At 43.2% G+C, this 23,371-nt stretch overlaps 2 long non-coding RNA genes across 4 annotated transcripts in view; both read right to left on the reverse strand.

The window, feature by feature from the left end:
• The window catches only part of LOC118288580, a 47,942-nt gene extending 38,542 nt beyond the window's left edge, over window positions 1–9,400 (reverse strand). For both annotated transcript variants that reach the window (XR_004785895.2, XR_004785894.2), the window contains exons 1-2: window positions 9,301–9,400; window positions 6,511–6,650 (exon numbers count right to left, since the gene is read on the reverse strand). This is a non-coding gene — a long non-coding RNA (uncharacterized LOC118288580). The remainder of the gene's footprint in view (window positions 1–6,510; window positions 6,651–9,300) is intronic.
• Window positions 9,401–9,427: 27 nt separating this feature from the next.
• LOC124849466 lies at window positions 9,428–19,087 on the reverse strand. Of its 2 annotated transcripts, none has more exons than XR_007029906.1 (3): window positions 18,929–19,087; window positions 17,531–17,611; window positions 9,428–9,456 (listed from the first exon to the last, which is right to left on the reverse strand). It is a non-coding gene; the product is annotated as an uncharacterized LOC124849466 (long non-coding RNA). The 2 variants fall into 2 exon arrangements; XR_007029907.1 differs by lacking the exon at window positions 9,428–9,456 and adding an exon at window positions 13,111–13,181.
• Between the last annotated feature and the right edge of the window lie 4,284 nt (window positions 19,088–23,371).

Here is a 23,371-nt window from a genome sequence, read left to right on the forward strand (position 1 = left end):
GGCTGAGCCTGTTGCTCATCTGTCTTCACCTTGCATTTTTTAAAAATATTTACTGGATCAATTTAACAAAGTACTTAAAGGGTAATTTTGTTCCCAAACACAAATGTGTTACCTCCTCACTCCCAACACTTCTTCCCCTGTATTTATAGGGGCACACTAAGTATTTTATTGATGCCCCATATATAAGAAAATATATATTTAAACTGCAATTACTGGCTGTAATTTAAAGTGATGCCACAGTTAAACTGGCAAACATGGCTCAGTGTCTTTCTTTTCAAAACATTCAAACATTCAAAAGTAATGAATGTTTTTTTTGTGAGTGCAAAAGAAAAATTATACAACTATACTCTACTTTTTATGAACCATCATCAACCACTGTAAATGTTAGCATTTGCCCAAGTAAAGGATTTGAGAACTTTTTCAAGTTATAATAAAAATAAGTGAATTATCTAAAGGGAAGTTTCACTGTGGCATAAAATGTAACAGCAAAAGTCAAGCACTGGAAGTAAATTAATTAAAACATTGGCTGTTGCCAAAGAACTTCAACCGCGTCTTGCAGCAGAGGTCATCATTTGTGTTGGATCCCGTGCCTCTATAAACTTCATAGACAATAAGCACTAGCTGTAAGATTGCTATAACGCAGGCATATTATTAAACGGGGTGATATCACCGATGTGTCTAATCCAAACCACAGATGTTATTGTTGTAGCTGAGAGGCTTTGGCATCAGTGGAAACCCCTTAACTTATTCCTACGGGAGTTTTACACAAACAAAAAAAAACACACAATCCTGAACCTCCTCCAAACGAGAGTCCATCTGTCTTGGCTCGTAGACGGAGTATTGATATATGCTCCTGCGATGCCCAGCGCAAAATACTCCAAAGGGGCCAACCAATTATACAGTCACTGCTGAAAGTTCAAGCTGTGTTCTCCATTAATATGAGGCCACCAGGATTACTGGCCGTAAAAACCACTATAAATTCTCGGTGGATGGAGGAGAGAACACGAGGGACGAAGAGGTTTGATCTGGTTCTCGTCGTGTTTCAGCCAGGTACGTTTTGCATGCCAGTTCAGGTTCCCTGGCTTGTCTGATCCTGCGATCACAATGTGAATTAGAGCATGAACATGTACGAACATGCAACATTTCAGCTTATTTTGGGCAGTAAGCGGTTTTGGAGAAAGCTTGTTTCTCTCTTCCTTGTTTTTGTTGTGATTTTACTGCTGTGGCCGGGCTGCGAACCCACAACCTCCAGTATGGGAGACTGACACGCTAACCACTAGGCCAAAACCCCTCGTTGCAGCACCACCCTCTAGCATGTCTGTTAAGGTCCAGACAGGTGATGTTTAGAAATTGCACTCGCAGTGTTGTGTGGTCCGCACCATTTTTGGTTTTCAGTTTACAGAGCCTGGGCTGAGCCGAAAACCGGTATTTTCTTTGCAGTGACAGCGAGCGGACAGTGAGGAAATAATGTGTATTGCTTTGGAATCGCTTTAAAGCCCAATGCTGCATAAAACCCATGTGGTTCTGGGCGGGATGGGAGCGCTGAAAAGAGATCTGGGTGTGTGTGAACTTCCCCCTCAGTGTTGCGCAAAGATGAAGCTGCAACAACAAACACCGACGATATGACCAACGTTTTTGGCATTCACATTAGACAAAAGACGACGGAGCGCAGGGGTCAGGTTTTCCGTCAGCGGCACCAACTTCGGAACTTTCCGCATAGATGAATGCCCCATTCACATCGCATTGTCTCCCCGCTGACAGCGAGAGTCGTCCACAGAAAAGTCAGGCAGGTCGGCGCTGATGAGGCGACACGCTGAGGTTGTCCTCGCTTATGGTGGCAGGGTGGCCCGTCTGCCCTTCAATTGTATGCTGTGCTGACAAGTGATGAGGACTGGATAGATAAGACCCTGATGTCTTTGTCGCAGAACACATAAAACCAAATGGAGGATTTGAATTTATTGCCTCTTCCTTATCTCTATCTCATGACTACCATTTATTGAGCCTTTTCTGTGTTTTTATTGCCGTCATCTCTTCTCTCTTTTAGAGTACAAGTTTTGTCTAAAGCCATGAATACAAATTTAAAGCTCCTAAAAATCAAACTGAGAAAAAATTACCACAAGGGGACAAGAAACATCACAGGCGGAATATAATAACCCGCACGGAACGAACGTGTTTCCAGAGGACACTTAAAAGTGATGCACACGTCTGGACACGCTTGTTGCCGCGGATTTTGACTCACAGCGTTATTAAGCTTCTCTGTCCGTCAGTGGTGTTGGAAAATGAGATCAAAATCCTGTGTTTTTGATTCATTTTAACATTATGATCGCATGATTCAGAAGTGTGCATCACTTTTAAATGCTAATTGTAAATCTAATTAGCAAGTAATTGCAGTGTATTGACGAGAAGCTCATTAACATCAGTGTCAATGAAGAAAGTCTTCATGACACTGACCAGTGTTTCATCACACAGGGAGGGAGAAAACAAATTGTCGAGAACAACCCAAGTGAGTGTGGGTTGAGCGCTGAGAGGCCTGTGATCCCTGAGTGGATTAGTTGTTTTGGGGAGAAGGAGGAACACCAGAGAGGATCACAGAGGCTGATTTGCATCAGCCAACAGCGATGGACCTTCAGCCGCACCATTTGTAATCTCTATTCACGGACGAGCCTCGCACCTCAGGGGAAGTGACTGTCAAGTTCAATCCAAGTCCTGTCAGATTCGAAGGCTGATTTTATGCATGGAATATCTGCCACCACCACTTTAAGCTGGAGAAAAAACTATAAGCAATCACAGTCTTTTGTTTTTCCTGAAACCCACTTGGCCCCCTGCTGCTTCTCCTTAACCCGCCGTAGAACCGGAGCTGCACCACAGATGCTGTTTTGTTTGCTCCTCAACAGAGAATATAACACTGTTTTCTCAGCTGACCTAATGTATTTCCAAGCTTCGTTTGCTTTGCTGCTCTCGAGGACAAGAAAACAATCAAAATATACACGAAGGCGCAGCGCATTTCAATGAATGCAAATGTGCATGAAAATTGCCTGGAATAAATGATCAACACTGTCAAACAAAGCTCAAGGACTTTGTCTTGAGTTTTTTGTGTGAGACGCCACCACGCTTCTCTGACAGGCATGCAGACTACATACACAACCAGGTGATATGCGGCATTTTCCACTCTCCCATTTTAGCGCCATCTTCCATTCCCTCGATGGCCGCTATTTTGCTTCCCAGGCTTCATTCACAGGCAGGCTTCACCGGAACGGGGGAATGGGGTTCCCGTGAAACAAAGACTGAAGCACCTCTGGTGATGGAGGGAGGCCTTAGAGAGGTACTTGATATCAGCCCACTGTGTGACCACCACACACACATCCACACACAGGCACTCACACATTACAAAAAACATGGATGCACACGCATACAACTCCAGAGAGCAAATGTACTAAACCCGCTGCTTTTGACACAAACACCTTTAAAGCACCCCCCCGACCCATCGCCCCTCCACTCCCTCCCAAACTCCCTCTCCATTTTTCTCCGTCTTTCAATGCGCATGGTTCAAAAGCCGTATTTCTGGCTTACTAGTTCGGAGCACAAAGGCTCTCCTATGCATCCTGGAGAAGCCCCACTAGAGAGGCCTCCATCCCATCCTGGATGGGAGAGAGCACACAGACAGAGTTGGTCCTCTTTTATTTCTCATTTCCATTTCCATACAGAATTAAGCCACTTGGCTTCTGGATGGCGCGCACTATATTTTACACCCACAACCCCTCCCACTACGTTCTCAAGGTCCGAGTTAAATGATCGGTAAGACAATCGGCTAATAAACCGGCTCTTTTGAATGTCTATTGAAACACACTGCCTGGGCCCGGGCGATGCCAGAGTGGATGGATCTCATTGGAGTCTGCGCCATGAGGACAGTCTTTCAGTTTCCTAACAAGAGCATCCTGTTTTTAAAACCCCTTCAGGTTTTTAAAAGGGACAAGAGCATCAAATACATTTTAACAGACACCAAAAGCTATTTGAAACTGTAAATTATAAATGTATATACACATTTAAATGTGACTTCAAAGTTACAGTTATTCAGTATTTGTTCTGCAATAGCAGTAGCAGCAGGGTCTGCCCTCACACTAGATTCACAGGACATGGATGAATCCAGTTTTCACTGGTGGTAATGTCGTCTCACTGGTATTAGCCTCACTGTCTTCTTATTGTATCAGAGCTCCATTACATTACTGCTAATGCATCTCCAACATCAGTGCAAATCCAACAATCCAGGATTACGGTTTGTCTGTCTTCAATTGTTTGTTTTGTTTTTATTTTTTAATCAGCCAGGACGATAAAGTGGCTGAAACGAGCCTGTTCCATATTTTTCAGTATATATATATATACACGTGGGCTGACATAAAATTGCAGTACAGAAATTCAATACTGGATTTGAGGAAAACTACAGCTAATCAATATCAATTTAATTTCCATATGGATTAAATAAAATATGCCTTTTACAGTCTATGGCCTTTTCCTGTGGATGCATGAAGCTTTAGCGTCATTAGTCTTGTGTCCAGGATTCTCGTGCAACGAGGTCTGGTCATGCAGACAACACAACATGATGGGGGCTGCTCACCTGAAGACACCACAGACTTGGATTACAAAGCAATATATATAATATAAAGGCAGTTAAGAGCTGGACAAAAAGCGAAGCTATACGTAAGATAGGCAGGAGGGATGAGAAAATTCAACCTTTTCAGGATAATCTGAAAAAACATCCAATCCAAAAGAAAAAATTGGAAACTTAAATGTATTCATGTATTAATGTAACTGCAACTCTTTAAGTAAACACTTATATCTATGTATGTCCCAGGTTTGAGGGTTCATTGGGGAATTCATAGCGTTAGTTTTTCAGAGAATATCTTTCATATCTAAGAAAACTGGTTGAAATATGTCTAAACAAATCGATACTGAATCGACTTTGGACCCTGAAACGATTCAGGAAATAAGTGGTGAAACCCAGCCCCGTTAGAAACAGTGTCTCTGGTATACGCAGTAGTTTGTGCAGCTCAGACAAATAGATTTTTACACTCTAAAATATCCTGCTCAGTATGTTTCTTGGTCACAAAAAAACCCACAAATATAGGTACACCAAACAATATACAATGATTATTTTTGCTTCGATTTTTGTGTATTCACTGTATGATTAATGTTCACAATGTGAAACGGAGACATGTGAAAACCTGGAGTTTTCCTCCTCGCTGCATTGGTGAATCCCCCTCCCTGTTCTCACCCTCCGCCCTCCCTTCCCTTTCATCCGAATACATTAATATCTGAAAGTGTTGGCTCAGACCAAAAAATACTCATGGACTGAACAAAGTGCAGAGTGACTTCAGGGTCTGGGATCTTCAAATAAACCCTGCCTGGATGTCCTGGGGACCAGGAAGTGGAATTAACTGCTATATTAGCTGACCTTCATCTTGTTGTTTGTCCCAACCTGCCTGGCCGGGCCCTGGGCTGGCCCGTAACCACGGTCTCCGGGCCCAACAATGCGGGCATTTCCCTCGGCGAAAAAAACCACACAGGCCTCGGGGGTTTACTGAGCAAACAAGGTGAGCCCTGCCAAACGCTCCTCGCTCCCACATTTCACAATCACTTTTTCTATTGCCATCTTTCCCTCTTTGCTCTGGGCCATCCATGGAGCTCTGAGAAGGTACCAGACAGTTCTGGGTCGAGCGTGAGACAGAAATGTAGGAAAACAGAGTGCTGACCTATGTTGAGATTTAGTGTTAGAAAAACCATTCATGTAGACGGGCAGACCTATAACTCTCAGGGTGTCTCGCTTTCGTTTCCAGAGTGCCTGCGGCGCAATCGTTTTTCACTCAAACAATCATCTCAACTGGTTCCATCTTTACAACTTATGTATATTTGATTCACTGATCACTTCAAACTTTCCAGAACAATAAATCATATTAGATAAAAATGTCTTCATATACTATATGACCAGAAGCTTGCTTAATTTCATTTCAACAAGCTGCATGTTTTAAAGGTTTGGGTCTGCTTTCACCATTAGTCAGCATGTTGTTCCATCCTACTGAACCTGACATAAAAGAGGAGTAAAAGCAAAGTGGTCCTGCGTTGCCAGTAAATCAGGCTCCTCGCTTGCTCAGATTAATACAGGAAGACATCAAACATCAGGAAGCAGAACTGTTGTATAAAGACGCGGAGAGCTACGGGACAAAACTTCTATTTCACTGGAAAGACGTGACTTTTGTGTATTTCCCGTGAGTTGAGAAGAAGCACTGAAGACAACTAGTCTAAGAAAACCTTTGTGAGGTTTTGAGGGTCATATCCCCAATTCCTCCTCAGAGGGTATTAAATGCTGGATGTAAAATGTCAGAATATTACAAAATATCAATGCTCGAGATGAAAGAAAGAGGAAGGAAGGAGCGCCTCCTGTTCAGAAACAAGGTCTGACGGTACCATATGGTCAACTGCGTGCATGTGTGTGTGTGTGTGTCTGTGAATGCCTACCTGTGTGTTTCACAGGGGGTGGGCTGGATTCAATCTTGTCGTGGTATCAAAGTGGGGCAGTCATCAAAAGCCCAGCATCAGCGCAGGGATCAAAAACGTCTCAGTGGCAGCAATCATCCTCAGGGTCACAGGAGGAAGACCTGGGTCAGACCACCAGCCAGGAGGAAATCCATTTACAGATACCCGTGCATACAGCGATCACACACACACACACACACACACACACACACACACACACACACACACACACACACACACACACACACACACACACACACACACACACACACACACACACACACACACACACACACACACACACACACACACACACACACACACACACACACACACACACACACACACACACGTTCACCTTCAGGATATTGACCTTGGGCTTCATGCTGTATGATTGTGGGGATTATTATGACAACATTTTGAAGGGAGAATAATCTCAGTTCCTAAAATGCAATTTGGACAACGAGGAAATGTTAGAGTTTTGTGTAATCTATCAATTTTTCTGCAGTGGGGTCGATTTAAAAAATTAGTCCACCCCGACTGATCCTCAGCTCCACTAAAGAGTTAAGTCTAGAAGCTGGTACACCTTGTTTATCTGTGCACAGCAGCATTAAATGTGCAATAGGGGATCTTTCAAAAGCAGTCAGATTTTTTTTTTTCCAAATCTCAGGAGAAGTACTGTGATTACCACTGTGCCCGACTGGCCAGAGGCAGAGAGTGTTCAGCCTTTCACATTATACTCGCCCTCTGCGGATAGGGAAGGAAAAAACAGCTCAGCGCTCTTGAGCCCGACTCTGCACATCCAATCCTATTTTGAGATTCCTGAGTGATGCGTGTTGTCTGCTCCCATCTGGACAACAGCTTCTTCTTTTTTTTACCATGATGAAATGCACACACACTTTGCTGGTTTTAATGTTTTGGCTAATTGCTGAATACGTATACATTTAGTGCCCATATACAGGCGCTCATGTCTAGTCATAACTCATTCATGACTGGAAATCAACAGGTCCCAAATTTGTTCTGCTTGGGGAAAACAAGCACTGCACAGTCAGGCCAATTCAACAACTGAGCTGTCCTTCCGCGCTGCCGAGGGAAATTTGATAAACGGAGGACTTCTAATGACACGGACCCATTACCAGAGTGTGTCAGCGCATCTCAATTCTTGTGCATCTCACAGGGGGAGGGATTAATCTCTTGGCGCCTTAACAAGCAGTGTCTAGATGCACGAGTTCAGCAAATGATCTGCAATTCATTAATTAATTAATTATGTGTAAATTTAAAAAAAAACAACATTTGATTATATATCTACAGTGTGAGATATTTGAAAAAAACTAAACCCCACTACTGTTTCCGATCTTTCCATCCCTGGAGTTGAGAAGTGAATACGCACTAAACACACACATATTCACCTAATGTGTGTTTAAGTAATTTCTCTCTCCAATTCATAATTTCTCACAGCTTGAAGTCGTCAGGGGGTCAGAGGTGACAAAACCCCCCACGGGATTTGACTGGCCACCCCTGGTGCCTTCCTACCAAATTCAGAGGGTAATGGGTCTCTGGCTTGTAAGTGTCACGGACAGATTACCGAACAGACCTCGCAGGTGACTGTGAACAATTTGTTGGAGAGTCAAACCGCAAAATGAGACACGAAATAACCACGAAGAGAGGCAATGGCAAAATGGAATAAAAAAGGGACGCGAAAAGACCAAAAAGAGACGCAGACGACTACAAAGAGATACGAAAACAACAAGAAAAAGACAAATAATTATTATTGTAACTAAAAAGAGAAGAGAAGAATCAAGGCTTTAAATGTGGCTCATTTTTTCTGGAAGTTGTGAAGTTTTCTATTGCAGACAAAGGAGCCTGATTATATCTCCTATCTTGTTCTCATTCTGATTTATTCTCAACGTCTTTGTACTTGAGCAATCATAACCGAGACCTCGCTGACCTCTTCCTTCACTAATCCTTTTTTTCCCCCCTACGTGCTGTGAGTCTCCACCACTTTCAAGCTGCCAACCTTTTTGCTCGGACGCAGAGGATTGCTTTGGACCAACTGCTCTGACACAGAGGCGGCCTGCAGACGGTCAATCTCTGGGGTTTACAGAGGATGTGTGTGTGATCCTTTTCTGCTTTGATCCAGACAGAACTTGAGGATGTTGTATAAAAGTGAGGAAGAGGGAGGCGTCACTTAATCTGTTTTCTCTGGACTGCGCCAGTCTTCCGGTTTGGACTGGATGGGGTAGCATGGGGACTGGTGACGGACACATTCCCCTCCGATTTCACACAGAGTTTTTTGTCACATCACCACTTAAGACCGTAGCGTGTGAATGAGGGCGAGATAGCCTAAAAAGGAAGAAACGTTCACTGGCTAACCTGTCATGATATCTTGTTTTGCAAACCTTCCTATTTTTTCTTTTATTGCGTCTGTATCCATTTGACAGCATCAATTCTGGGGGAGCTGTTTGAGATTTAAAAGGCAAGCTATTAACACGTTTTTCTCGTAAGCCCGAGTCAGTCACAGGAAACATTCCTGCTAAATAAAGATGAAAACATGGTTCGGTGAGACACGGAGGAAAATATGAGTTCACTTTGTTATGACAACAACGAAAAAGATGAAAAAGAATCCACACGTTGGAAGACAGCGAGCTATGAAATACACTTAAAGGCTTCAATTATTTAAGTCTTGCCCCTCATCTATGTTTCATATCCATATCACTACTGCATAGTTGTTGCTAACGCTACGATAGATTGACAGATGAGCTAATGACTGACCATCCTGTGTTGATGAAGAGATAAGGTCAAAACGAAGTCCGGACCTCCACGGCCATGGGGTACAATCCTTCCGCTGGAGCAAGAGGGGGGGGGGGGGGGGGGGGGGGGGGGGGGGGGGGGGGGGGGGGGGGGGGGGGGAGATTACCGCTTCAACAGCTGAAACACATTGAAAGATGGTAATCATTAAGCACTTTGAATAAGACGTCAGAACTTAGAGGTCAAGGCCGCATCAATAACACGGCGAACTGCAGGCACCGGAGTCAGTACGTGACTTTTACTGGGGCAGACAGATCATATGGAATAGATAGATGTGAGCCCCCAATCCCTTTTATTAGACTATTTCACCTTGCGTGCTGCATCAGTGAGGGGGGGAGAGTGGAAACAGTCTCCATGTAGACTCAACAAACTGAAGCTGCGTGTATATGTGTGTGTAATAGAGAGCATTCCTGACTGTACAAAACCAAATTAACATGGTATGTGTATCTGTATATGCCGATTTCTGTGTCCAGCGTGCGTGTGAAGCTCGACTGAGCTCCCCTCGCTTCTCTCCAGGGGAGGTGTTGTGAAAAACTCAATGGATGTCTCTCTTCCCAGCATCTGGCTCTCAGAAGTGTCCACGAACACATGTGCCCATTAGTTCCACCTCCGGGTGGACTCCCGCCCGATCCACACTGATGTGATCTCACAGGGGCCCGGGCCAGCCCTCCCTGGGGACCCATAACCACCCAGGCACCAGAACAAATTGCTCAGCGCTTACGCACACTTCTTTATAGCAGGTGATTCCTTGCCCTGTTTTCCAGAGTGCGTAGGAACTTCAAAGTCTCACACTCGGCCCGCTGTTCTCACCCTTTGGCTTCCTCATTTCTTACCTGCCACGTCGCCAGAGCCAGAATGAGGCATACATGGGGTGAGGTCACTGAGGCGGGTGTCTAGGTGTTCTTTGATGCCAGGGGGCAGGCTTGAGTAATGTGTTCAGGTGCATTGTGAGAAAGAAATGAATATTTCCTTCTTTATGTTCTTCCTATGTTATTCAAAGCAATTGCATAATTAAAAATGTAACTTCTGTTACAGGTACGACATGTAAGTTCTCTCTGCCGCTGTACGTGGTTTTTTGCTGTGCCTGTGGTGATGGTCACTGGAATTCAGCCATTGTTGCATTTACAAGACAAGAGGTGAGATTAATCCTCTGTGCTACTTCTTCAAGGTAGACTGGACACGACGAGTAAATTGCTATCGGAAACTGAGACGGACCAGGCTGGGGCTAGCTGAAAAGTGGTGTCGAGGTGTGTGTGTGTGTGTGTGTGTGTGTACAAAATAACAAAAAAACAAAACGCATGGAAGTTACTTTTAGTATCATTACGAAGTTTTGGCAGTCATGGGCTACCACCCATGACTTTGGCCTCCCCATATTGGACACTAAAGAAGAAACTGCTTCCAGGATAGTCAATGACTCAGGTCACAATACAGTGACAGCACCACTCCAGTTTAAGATATGTTTTGGAGCATATTTCAAATAAAAATATTGTTTGAAAAAACTCTTTAATCACATACTCCTTGGCTTTAAAAGTAATACTGCCTTACTACCATTGGTAATGAGCCAGTTACTTTGGCAGACCTACTATTGCATCTTATATTAAGAACTCATAAACTCACTGTTTAATCCGTTCCTAACACTTTTGCTCGTGTTTTTGGTTTTGGAAAGGCTAGAATGGGGCGGAGGGGACATCGCAGAGCAAGTTTACTTCAGCCTGATTCTCACACTTCAACAAGAGGAGAAATACAAAGCTTGACAGGCCTGCCATACATAGTTTCAGACTGTAATTGATATTTTGCTGTTCAGAGGAGGGGTCTTAGTGAACGGTCAGTTGTCTTGAGAAGATTTACAGGTTGATGAGTTTGGAATAAGTTTTTCTTTCCTGTCCATCATATTGGATTCAGTTTGACTCGAGTTCAAAGCAAAGTGTGCGCGCCACAGTCAGCGAAGTTGACTGCCTCGTTCCAAGTGCAGAAAGATGGGCCATTCGGAGGCAGAGAGGAGGAAATAGATGGCAGAGGGAGAGATTCTTGAGGAGTGGAGGTTATCGACCAGCTGAGGAAACACAGCGGCTGGCAGGTCCAAGCGTTCTGTGCTGAAAATCAACTCTGTGGCCAACGAAAATGTTTGTGTTAAAAAGTTTAAAACATCCACACAGGAAATAAGAAGACTTACTCTTCATTAACAGGAAACATACATCCTCTCGCACACACAATACTACACAGATACAGTAAAGGACAAATTCCTCCCGACACCATTGTAAATGCCCAGTGCTTCCACTGTAGGAATAAAAGGTCACAGTGGCAGAGTTAGCTGTTGAAATCTTCACATGATGCAGTGCACTGATTGAAGCCTCCAATGTTTTCTTTTTGTCCTGGTATTATTTCTGAGTCCTGGACATCTTTACCAAATTGGGAACCAAATTTTAGGAACCCACAGGTAGTCTGGTCCATCATGCTGCTGAAAATATTGGATCCGTCATGGAAGGCTATTGATGCAGCGCTTTTCCCCATGTGAATATAACACCAGCGAATGACAGACCAATGACAATTTGGTCGAACGAGATTATACTGACCAACCCAAAAGACCAGGCAGGGGGACTACAGTCCTACATGTTAGGAAGAAGCATGAAGTTTGAAGACAACAAAAAGAACTTGAAAGCCTTGTAAGTCCAGAACTGGACTTCAAACAAGGTAAAATGTGTCTCCGTAGAAGCCACAAGAGAGTCGGTCCGTTGAACCTTCACATATAATGGAGGTGAAACAAACAGACTGTGGACCTGGAGATGACATCACCCGCCACGGCTCCACTGCCAGAGTGTAGGGAAGATCTTTTTTTTCCCCCCAACACTTGGCAAGGGAACCGTGCGCTCCAATCCCCTTTTATTGCTATTTACCTCTTTGCCAAGCTTTGTCGAAAGCACATAGTTTCACAAGATGAATGTGAAAGTGGAAAAAAAAAAGACCCCACAGCACGGTTTCTACAATCACTTGGCCTTCGCTCGGGTTTCAGCGCCACATATTATCTGTGTGCTTCTGGTCGTGCGGAATCCAAGTCTTTGAATGTTGATTCTTCCCACCTATTAAAGGTTCCTGTAGCGATGTGCGCTCGGATTTTAGTGCTCTCTCATCATTGAGCATCCAGAGAGGTGCAGCAGCAGCATCACAACAGACACTGTGGCTCGGGCAGTCTGACCCACAGCCGAGCAGCACTCAGCCACCCCACACTTTTTTTTCCTAAATATGTACACAAGTGCACAGGAGAGCACCGGTGAGCCCAGAGGAGACTGTGCTGGCGCTCGCTGCAACGCCCGCGGATCATAAATCCACCGTCGGACAGGCAGGCCGAGCCGGAACGTTTAGGCACTGTGGGTCAGGTGATTTATGGATCGAAGCAACCTCTGCAGTTTAAAAATAACAAGAGCAACTCTTGCCTGGGATGGAATACCTCTGCACTGCACTGATACTGTAAAACCACTTTCATCCACTCAACAGGAAAGCGCGAGTTAGAAAAATCGGATAAGTTATGCGATAGAGACGGTTATATAGTATATTTTTAAAAAGCGCTTATATATTAATAAAATGCTGAATGGAAGCTGGTGTAATGCAGGGAGCTTGTAGCCTCTTCTAGCCGCTGAAAACACAGGGAGTTTTAATGAGTAGTCGTTAATGGAAATATTATTGGAGCATACTGTTAACAGCCTCTTTCCTCACCACTCAGGCCAAAACCATTTCCTTCTGACTTCTTTGTACATGCTGTTTAGATCGAGCATCACTCACTCCCCACGAGAGCCTCCTCCAGTGACCCCCGCCAGCTCCCTCCAGCTCCCCGCAACACATACCAGCACCTGCAGAACAGAGGAGAGTGCCAGTAACTCACACTGTGGCAGATCTCAGCCCCAACCTTTCTGGGTGACGGCCTGCCTACACATGGAGGATTTACTCTGATGACAGAATCCGCCACTTCCTCACTGGGCCTCACGTTTAATGGAGTGCAAAGTTCCCTTTAATATTTCTACAGGTGTCAGGGACAGGGATACTGTAGCACAGAGGTCTTCTCTTAATGGAAAGCCTCATAAAATTTTCCACAAAAGCTCCTCTTTTTTTTTTTCAAGAGAACGGACAATATAAAATATAGAGCAGAGTAAGACTTGTTGACTTTTTGAAGATGGTGTAATACCAAGGGCAAACAATTTGGAATAATTTATTGAATTTCAGCAGGTTTGTTTAAGGAATATGAACTCTGCCGTTCATCATCTACCTTGGAGGTTTATCATAGGGTTTTGCTCATGTTCTTGTAGGCGCCCGTTTTTCTTGCTGAAAAAGTAAACACTTTCTATAAATATTAGTTACACGGTGCGTGGCGAAGACACCTCTGTCAGCGCTCCACAGAACAAGACAATTTGTCTTCATTTGTCCCCCAAAACTCATGTACCCTTTGATACCACAGACCGCAAATTCAACTGGATAATGAGGGAATGCAGACAGATCGCTGTTATTCTGCTAAAACCCGTCTCTGTGGCTCTCACAAGAGGCGTTCGCTGTGGTAGTTGTTGTGATGTTTAAGAGGCACTGAGAAACAACCTAGCGCCGTTTTTCCCCTACCACATACAGCTGTCATCGTCCCCATTCACGAGGCCTAGATGAGCAGGAAAACACTAATCATGTCATCACTGTTCTGCATAGGAGCAGGAGCCCTATTTAGCAAGATAGCAGCTTGTAATTACGTCGTCCTCCGGGGCCGTGGCAGTATGGTGGGCCTGACCAACGCCAAGAAAAGCACTGGAGGAGCTGATTAACTTGGACTTGCATCTCACATTCTTTTGCAGTGTCTTACTGCACTGAGCCACTGGTGCGCCCCGAATGATCGTCACTAATGGTGTTCATTAATGACAAGTATATGTTCTTGAAATAGCACACACACACACACACGCAACACAAACAAACAGATGTATTGCACATACATTTTTATGACTGTTTGCTTACATTTCCTAACAAGCAAATAAAGACACTGGCACTCATACTGTAGCAATTGAGTGTAGCCTGAAAACGTTGGATTGAAATCTATTAAGACTTAAGACTAAGAGTCTACAGCCATGCTAGCTGTTCTCTGAGGCACTGCAGTTAAATACTAACCTCAGCATGCTCACAATAGGGCGGTTATAAGGTAAAACGGAATCCAGAAAAAATTGGATAACGGCCAATAGCTAACAAGGACAATGCCAATATGCTGACGCTATAACAAGATTTTTTTTTTTCAAATTCCCTGTCCTAGTTTAGCAGCTGAGGCAAAAATATTGGACAAAAAGTATGATCTTATGAAAGCTCTAGAAGAAAAGTCAGAGGATCACCTCTTTTTATTAAAGTTAAAATTCATCTTCAGAGTCATATGTCTCCTCCAAAAGTTATGGAAATCCACTTAATATTTGGACAAACATTTTAATCAAAACCACAAATGTCAGCCTACTTGTGACGCTAGAAGACAAAGTCAGGGGAATACAAAATTCACTCGGCTCTATCATCTGGGAACCATGAATGATTTTGTTTGGCCATCAAGTAGATGCTGAGATATTTCACTTGAAATGCTGTTCATGATTCTTCTCCCTATAGACATTACCCACAAATGTCAGAAATAATCTGTTGAACTGGACATCAAACGGCCTTTACACTGCCAGCTCCCTAGCATGAAATCTAGTGTGGGAACCAGACTTCAGGCCAATCCCTCCTGTAGTTGCTATAATATTTCCTTCTGGATCAAGGCAAATGAACGACCAACTTCACTGCATTATTGGTAAAAAATCTTATTGTTTGTTGGAGGTTGAACAATACAGCACAGAGCTAGTGAAGACAGATCTTCATCCCCATTTTTGGGTTGCACCATAGACTACACGGCATTTCCAGTCCAACATTTGGAGTTTCACATACCAGACGATAACCCAGCTATCACAAGGGCCACCTAGTCTTATTGATTTTGGACAGATGTTGTAGGCGGTTAATGCCTGGTGTGGTCTCAGTCTTCAACAGGACTCACTTGGTCTCAGCTGTAATTCAGTTTCAACCAGCTTGAGAATTGAAATGTACTTTGATTGTTTAAAGCTGACACTGCACACTGCAAAACACACTTTCACAGGAGCCAAAGCCCTATTCCTAGTTCTTCCTTGGTATACTCACTAAACTGTTCATTGTATGTAATTTGTATACATCTTTGAATATATATTGCATTTTTCAACATCAGCTGCAATAAATATGTTACTGTACATCGTGTTTGAACTTAAAAACATCTGTAATTTTTGACAAATACAATATTTAGAGAGTAGGAGTATGAGGCATGTTATAATAACAAAACTATCTCAGAGAACACACGCTGTAGATGCAATCACAGTTATGGATCACAGTGTTTTACATGCATTGACTTGACTGCATAAACATCTCTGTGTTTTGTCAGAGCTGGCTGGCGAGTGTTTCGAGAGCCGAGCTCAGCCGATGGGAGCGAAATGAGGAAGAGCTCGTTTTGTGGTTCTGCAAAAACATAACTGTGCGCTTCTACTACATCATGTGAAATTCTTTGTAAACAGAGGTGATCCGAGTGCATACCGGAGTTTTCAACACATGCGGTATCTGCTTTATGTCCTGCCACAGTAACACTAAATGCCTTTAATCGAATGGAAAAGGGGAAAACTAAAGAGTACTTTCTGACAATTCGCAATCTCCCATCATACCTATTGATTTGGGGAAGCTACAATGGATATTTAATTAATTCAATTATTCGACAAACAGTTAAACCCAGGATATCGATGTAATCCCTTCACCCAGCATCCGGCAGTGAAGAAGTGGTGTCAGAAGTTTATCCAATTAGCCATGTGCTAAGACTGGCTGAGCCAATCAGGCACATCCACAGGGCACGGCCGCACCTTCACAGATCACAGCAATAATGGTGTGTCCTGCTTTTTTAAAGAAATTAACAGGCCGTTCTTTAAATCGGTTTTAAACACCATTATAAGTGACAGGAAAGCTTGATTAACTCAAGCATGACGGATATTGTTAAGAGACCCCACACTGCGTCCTTAAGCCCTCTCACAGTCAGTCAGACTTTGAAAACAGATTCTCAAAAAGGTGGATCACATCTGTGCAGGATGGTGAGTTTCTCGTGAGGGGTTTTAATGTTTTGTTCAGACCCCTTCAAATACTGTTCGCTTAAACTTATTGTGGATTCCGAAACAACATGGAGTGGGTCCGAGCAGTGGGACTGTCATATTTTCACTCGGATATTATGATTATGTTGGATGAGAGTCAGCAGTCAATAAAATGTCCTGCAATTTAAAAAAAATGAACTGCTGTGTTGACTGACTCCGACATGCTGGCAGCACAAGATACAACAATTTGCCTGAAGTCATTCATAATTAGAGTATAGGATCTGCCAAAGCCCACAACATAATGATTCTGGGCCACCTCTGTGGTTTTCACTCACAGATCCATTTCCAGAGGAAGTCTCTGTGGGCACTAATACTCTGCGACCATCCTCTGCCAAGTACTGCCCTCTGCAGGGTAGAAGGGTATGGTTGCATGGGTGGGAAGAATAAGTCTACTTTAGAATTGATGTACATAAAGAGAGACTGTTTTTTTGGCTGTGCTTCCTACTCAAAAGATTAATGTTATATACAAGGAGCCTTCGCAGCACTTTGAATTGCAGTGGTGAGCCTTTCATGTCAGGCATAATTCACCCCGCCGAGATGCCACCCTGGAGGTCAGCTGCAGAGTGTAACTGAAGACTCTTTGAGCGGAGGTGTCACAGGTCATTTATGTCTAAAAAAGAATTATGACTACTTTTTTCCTCATTTGTCATCGTGGCAAAGCTCTGGGTACATAGTCGTGAATGGGGCCTCCACCCACACAGCTGGGTGGTCTGCCAAGCAGAATGTGACCCCAATAAAGACCTTTGGATACGAGCTGCTCGGAACAGCGCCTGCCCGAGCATGAACCTCGCTTTTGTTGTCGTGTCAAGGGGCATTGATTCAAGACACATTATGCAAAACACAAAAGGAACAAATAGAGCACTTGTTTGCCATGGATATGTACCGCAAAAAGACATAGGCTTACTTTCATCATATCAAATTAAATGTCGCATACGGGATCTTTTTGTACTGATATGAAGATGGAAAATTTCTTAGGTGTCAAGTTGTGAATCTTGTGATCTTACCCTCATCTCGTCAGCAGAAGGGTCCCTGCCAACATGTTGAGTCTCCTTGGCCTGTTTGAGGAGGGGACTCCCGACACCATCCTGCACCAAAATGTTTCATATAAATCCTCACTTACAAATTTAACACTAAGAATGGAGTGGACACTAAGAATAAATCAGTCAAAAAGATTCAAAAAGAAATTGTTCAGGAAAAGTTTCCATAGATTTAGAATAATATGAATCAATTCAAGGTAAGGCTGCAAATAAGGATTATTTTTATAATCGATTAATCTGTCGATTATTTTATCAATTAATCGATTCATTGTTTGGTCCATAAATTGTCATAAAATGGTGAAGAATGTTGTGTGTTTCCCAAAACTCCAAGATGATGTTTTGTTTTGTCCAAACACCAAAGATATTTAGTTTACTGTCATAGAGGAGCAAAGAAACCAGAAAATATTCACATTTCAATTATCGAAATAGTTGGTGATACATTTACAAATTGATTAACTGTTCCAGCTCTAATTCAAACACTAAGGTAAATGTAAATGGAATGCCATGATTTTCCCATAATAAAACTAGGATACGCAATAAACAGTGTATTAACCCACTGCTTATCCAGGTTGCAAAGGGGGTTTGGTGCCAAAAAGTGATCCTCTGCCAGACAAATGATTTATGTGGATCAAACTCTCATTACACAACTTTATAAAGACATTACTACGGGCATATATTTCCGTCGTAATACGAAAGATATGTCATTGGGAAACTTTAATGTTTCTTGTAACAGAAGTGTTTGCCGTTTTAAGCGTAATCCGCTTAAAACCTTAAGCTCACAGGAAATACGATTCTATAGTTTTTAAGGTTTGTATGTCTAATATTACTACACTGTAATTAACATGAAAATATATGGTAATGTATTATGTCAGAAAATAAAGAAATTATTGCAATTATCCTTATAACTGCATTATCTCACCTGCTCTGCATTAGACTATAACCCATGCAGATTGAATTGTTGAATTACCTTTAAATGAGTCATACAACCCATAAAACACCATGATCACACTAACATGATCACTATTTGGCACCACAGGTGCTATATCTGGTTGACCAGAGAGCGGAAACAGTTTGTACAGTGTAAACGTTTATCACAACTAGCATATTGTACACAGACAGACAGGTCATGAATTCATTGCAGCTCAGTATTCCAATGTGTTCTCCCGCAGGAGAAAAATAGATCTCAGATGAGCAGCTCCTTTCTCTAATGGCCGACTTTTGACAAACAAACTATTTCGTTTGTAAATGAACAAGGTAGTTTTCTAACAGCACGCATCTTTTGTTTGCTAACACCATGAGACAGCCGCACAAATCAGGACTCGAGCATGTTCCCTGGAACCGCAGCGGCAACATGGAGAGCCTTACCTTTATTATTTACACCTGTGCTTCGCCCAATGCGGCCCGTCGCCGTGTCCTCCGCGAGGAGCGGCCCGGTCATGTTTGGGGAAGAAGACGTTTGTTACGTCCCACCGACGACAGGTGAGTCGCATCATTAAGACGGCTAATTACAGACAGGTGCCGGTGATTTCCTCCCGCGTAAAGGAGTGACCCCGGAAGCAATCAGGCGAGCGGGACTGCGCTCATAGGTCACGCCCACCCCCACCCCCACACCTGTACACCTGTAGCATGTGGCGTCAGTAGCACGGTGATGATGGAAGAGCAAACATGAGGTCGAGGATCCCAAAATTCAAGTTTGTAGAAATGCGACGTGTTCACGAGACCACAAGGAGACGATAACCGGAGAAGTATTACCTGTAAAAGCCCTTGGTGAGCGGATAGAGGTTTACCTATATGTTTCGCTACAAACAGGCCTGGTCACTTGTGGTGTGGTTCAACTCAATGTACTGTACATCGTGTCTCAAATTCTTCTCTGTCAATGGCGGGATTGTGAACTTTGTGTGTACTGTTGTGGAAACTTTGAAGTGTATTGAATATGGCTCAGCTTGTACTCTCATAGTGCTACTGTAAATCAGAAAACGTCCTACTAATCATTTTAATACTTAACAGATGTTCTTATGACCATCATTTTGTATAGTGTTAGTAATACTCTGGGATGTTGTAAATATTATATTAATATTATAAATAAATAATATTTTGTGTATCTCGTTTTGACAATCGATCGCAAGTGTGAGTAATATCCGCAAAGTAAACTAGACATCGTGCTTGTTCATTACCAGGGGCTGATAATGTATTTGCAACTGGCTGTAAGTCTTTATTATGATGGAAGGTGTAACTCACTTTGGTGTTTACAATTATTTGGTTCTTGGCTTTTTCTTAATTTTACACCTTGATTTGTCTCTGATTCTGTGATAGACAGAAGGCGTGTACGTGCGTGCGTGATACAGCTTATTTAGATTAACCAATCAGTTATCATTATAAGGAACGATTGATGATGAATAAGCATCATTAAAGTTGCGGTTTATACAGCACCGTGTGTGCATCGCCCCTCAATGCTTTTCATTGCTCTTCATTGACTGTCGTTGGGAGGGAAATGGTTGATGTTGCATTCAAAACTCACCACTAGAGGGAGCCACAACCCTTCATTTGAAGTTGCAGCCTGTCTATTCAAATCCATATGCCCCTACCCTGTCTTCAAAATTTTTGAACACCCAGTGGACAGGTCGCCAGCCTATCACAGGGCCACATACATACAGATTATTATTATTATTATTATCTCCGTTTATGTTAGACATTATCTTTCCTCATAAATGCTTCACATATTATTAGCTATCTATAACATCTATTGCACTTGTTGCTCTCCCTGGGGTTTCTGCCATTTACCCTGTTGCCTTTTTTGAGGCGGAGGGTTAGTTGTACCTCACTCAAATCGAGGGTTAAGGATGCATGATTTTGTGTGTGTGTGTGTGTGTGTGTGTGTGTGTGTGTGTGTGTGTGTGTGTGTGTGTGTGTGTGTGTGTGTGTGTGTGTGTGTGTGTGTGTGTGTGTGTGTGTGTGTGTGTGTGTGTGTGTGTGTGTGTGTGTGTGTGTGTGTGTGTGTGTGTGTGGCATCCTGATATCATTTCAGATACAGTAAAAAAAATAGGTCTGGTCTTGGATGAAGTAGGGCAGGGATAGAAATAGCTCTGTATCCTGGGATGCAGCGCCACTGTGTCGGTTACCTGATGTGTGCTGTTAAGTCGATGGCTGTCTCTTCTCCGTCCAGGTGCGTGTGTGGGAGATCCTGCCCAGAACTCACAAGCTCCTGGAATCCATGAGAAAGCGTAAGGCCTCTGCCAACTGCATTAAGATTAAAGGCACTGACAAGGAATGTGTTATTGCCAGCTCAGATGGGGCCTGCATAATCTGGGACCCAGTGGAAGCCAGAACGCGCCCACTCAACCCCTTCTGTCTCTTTCCTGCTGAAACTGAGTCACATCACAGGGACGGTTATATCCCTTTAGCTCTGAAGGCGATCGTCTCGTTAAATCTTGACAAAGTTGTGTCCAACATCCCATTTAGACAGCGCTGTAAAAAATATATGAAGCCGTATTGATTTCCTGCTGGGGAATGCCGTTTCCCCGCCTCTGCCGGTCTATGTAGGCATTTTGTGTGGAGTCAGGTGGTCCTGGCTGATGCGGATCAGCACGCGTCAGTTATCAGTGAAAGAAACCGAGGGGATCAGAACAAAATAGGAAAGAAACTTGTAAACTTTTGTTGTTGTTGTTAATATGCAAACTTGTGCGATACTATATCGCTCTTGCCTCTGGTTGTATTTTACTGTAGCAAGGCAGCCATTGTTGGTGTTGTGCATTGTTCTTTCAACTAAGAGAGAGTGTGTTGCAGGAGCAGAAGGCAGACATGAATCAGACGGCCAGATGGCCTCTGTTGCCCACTTCATCTTTGGGGATGACATTTCCATTAGTACCTCTCCATTTAAAGGCATAGCATTACTTTACTATTAGGCCCCGGTGCAGCTGCACTGATTTTAATTATGTGCTCCAGAAGGAAATACCCCTTACTGCCTCCCTGGATTGTATTATCCTAATTTTGAGTTGGTACCACACTTATGTTCCAAAGCGTGTATGTATGAGATGTTCCTCACATCAAAGAAAAGAAAATAAAGGCCACTTATGCATGAAAAGAAAAATGCATCTATCATATGTTCTTACGATGGTGTACCTCAATTTCCATCCGTCCGTCCATCCATTTTCTATACTACTTATCCTTTGAGGGTTGCGGAGCGGCTAGAGCCAATTCCAGCTGACATTGGCCGAGAGGTGGACATGTCGCAGGGTTGATATGTGGAGACAAATAACTGTCACATTCACATCAACGGGCACTTAACCTAAGCTTCATCTCTTTGGACTATGGCTGGAAACTGTAGTTCCTGCAGAAAACCCTGCAGACACGGGGAGAACATGCAAACTCCCCACAGAAAGGGGGTTCAAACCCAGAACCTGCTTGCTGTGAGGCGACGGTGCAAACAACTGCACCACCGAGAGACTTCATATGATATGAAATTAGATTTCGGTCTCCACTATGAGAGAAATTCGTCTTTGTATAAGAAATCTTAAAAGGCATCTGCTGTTTGAAAGGTAAATGCAGAATTTTCTCTAAAAATAACATCAACTGAACATTGAAAGATGAGGCCAAAACAAAAAAGGAGACAACTGCCAAACTCAGGGCTGATTATTGCTTTGCATCAAAGATGGCAGCGGCACAGAGGTCCAGCTGGGTCATTACAGTTGATGGTATAATCTGTGCTAGTCTTTTCAGAGTAGAATAATGAAAATACCCCACTCAATCACTTTTTGTTTATTTCATCACATTTCTTTTTCTGTCAATGCTTTAAAAAAAAAGAAATACCTCAAAATATGTCTGCTTTGGTTTGCTGTGGCTGAAAAGTCATCAAGAATGGGGTTTATGTTAGAGAAAGATCTAAAAATCCATTCATGTCAGTTTCCATTTGTTTGTAATTTGGGGTCATTGTGTCCGAGCGATCACCTCAACGCATTATCTTTGTTCGTCGCTGAAGGCATCTACATGCAATGCGGAGGCTCCTGAAGTCCATGAACCACTGCAGATACAACAGCTGGTTGAAGCTCGTAAGATTTGTTGGTCACAACTGGCACAATGGACTGTGAAACGCGTATCAAATAGTAATAAAGAACAGTAGCCTCAATTCATGTATCTCTCACCCACACCATAAAGTCGAAGGGCGCTGAGTGCCAACCTCCCCCAAGGCTACACCCTATATCGCCATGTTAAAGAAAGTGGGGGGGGGGAGTTACTGGATGCGCTTAAAAAATTGAATGTGTTCTTCCGTGGATCATGCCCAACCACCCCAAGCTATTTCTTGGAAATCTTTTTTTGTAGATTTGTGTAATCCTGCTGACTAATAGACTAACACACGCAGATGAGAACATTACCTCATTGGCTGCATGTAATAAGCAACAATCGACTAAAGTTTTAGGGAAAAACCCAGAACCATATCTTGAGGTTTGATTGGATGTAACACTCAACACCTCTGTTCCATCAGGACTGTGTGGGTGTGTTGACAGAAAGTGGCAACACAAGCAGTAAATCCCACAACTGTCATAACCTTTCAAGTCAAATGTTGCTGGATCCTTATTAGTGTGCTGGTACGAGGGATCGTGTTTTATCCGACTGACCTGCGGCCGTTTCAAACCAGTGTGAAGAGCTATCACAATTACAGGAATCTCTAACTTTATGTTCATGCACCTATGGTGAGAGGTTTTCAGGGCCTTTAATCATAGTTTCCCTCTGCAGTTCTGGTTCACAGGAAGAGGTTTTATGTTTGGTATATGGTGTGTAGATTATTACAATAGCCTCCTCCTCTCAGAGGCA

This window comes from Scophthalmus maximus, chromosome 17 (genome assembly GCF_022379125.1).
Source record: "Scophthalmus maximus strain ysfricsl-2021 chromosome 17, ASM2237912v1, whole genome shotgun sequence".
NCBI lineage: Eukaryota > Metazoa > Chordata > Actinopteri > Pleuronectiformes > Scophthalmidae > Scophthalmus > Scophthalmus maximus.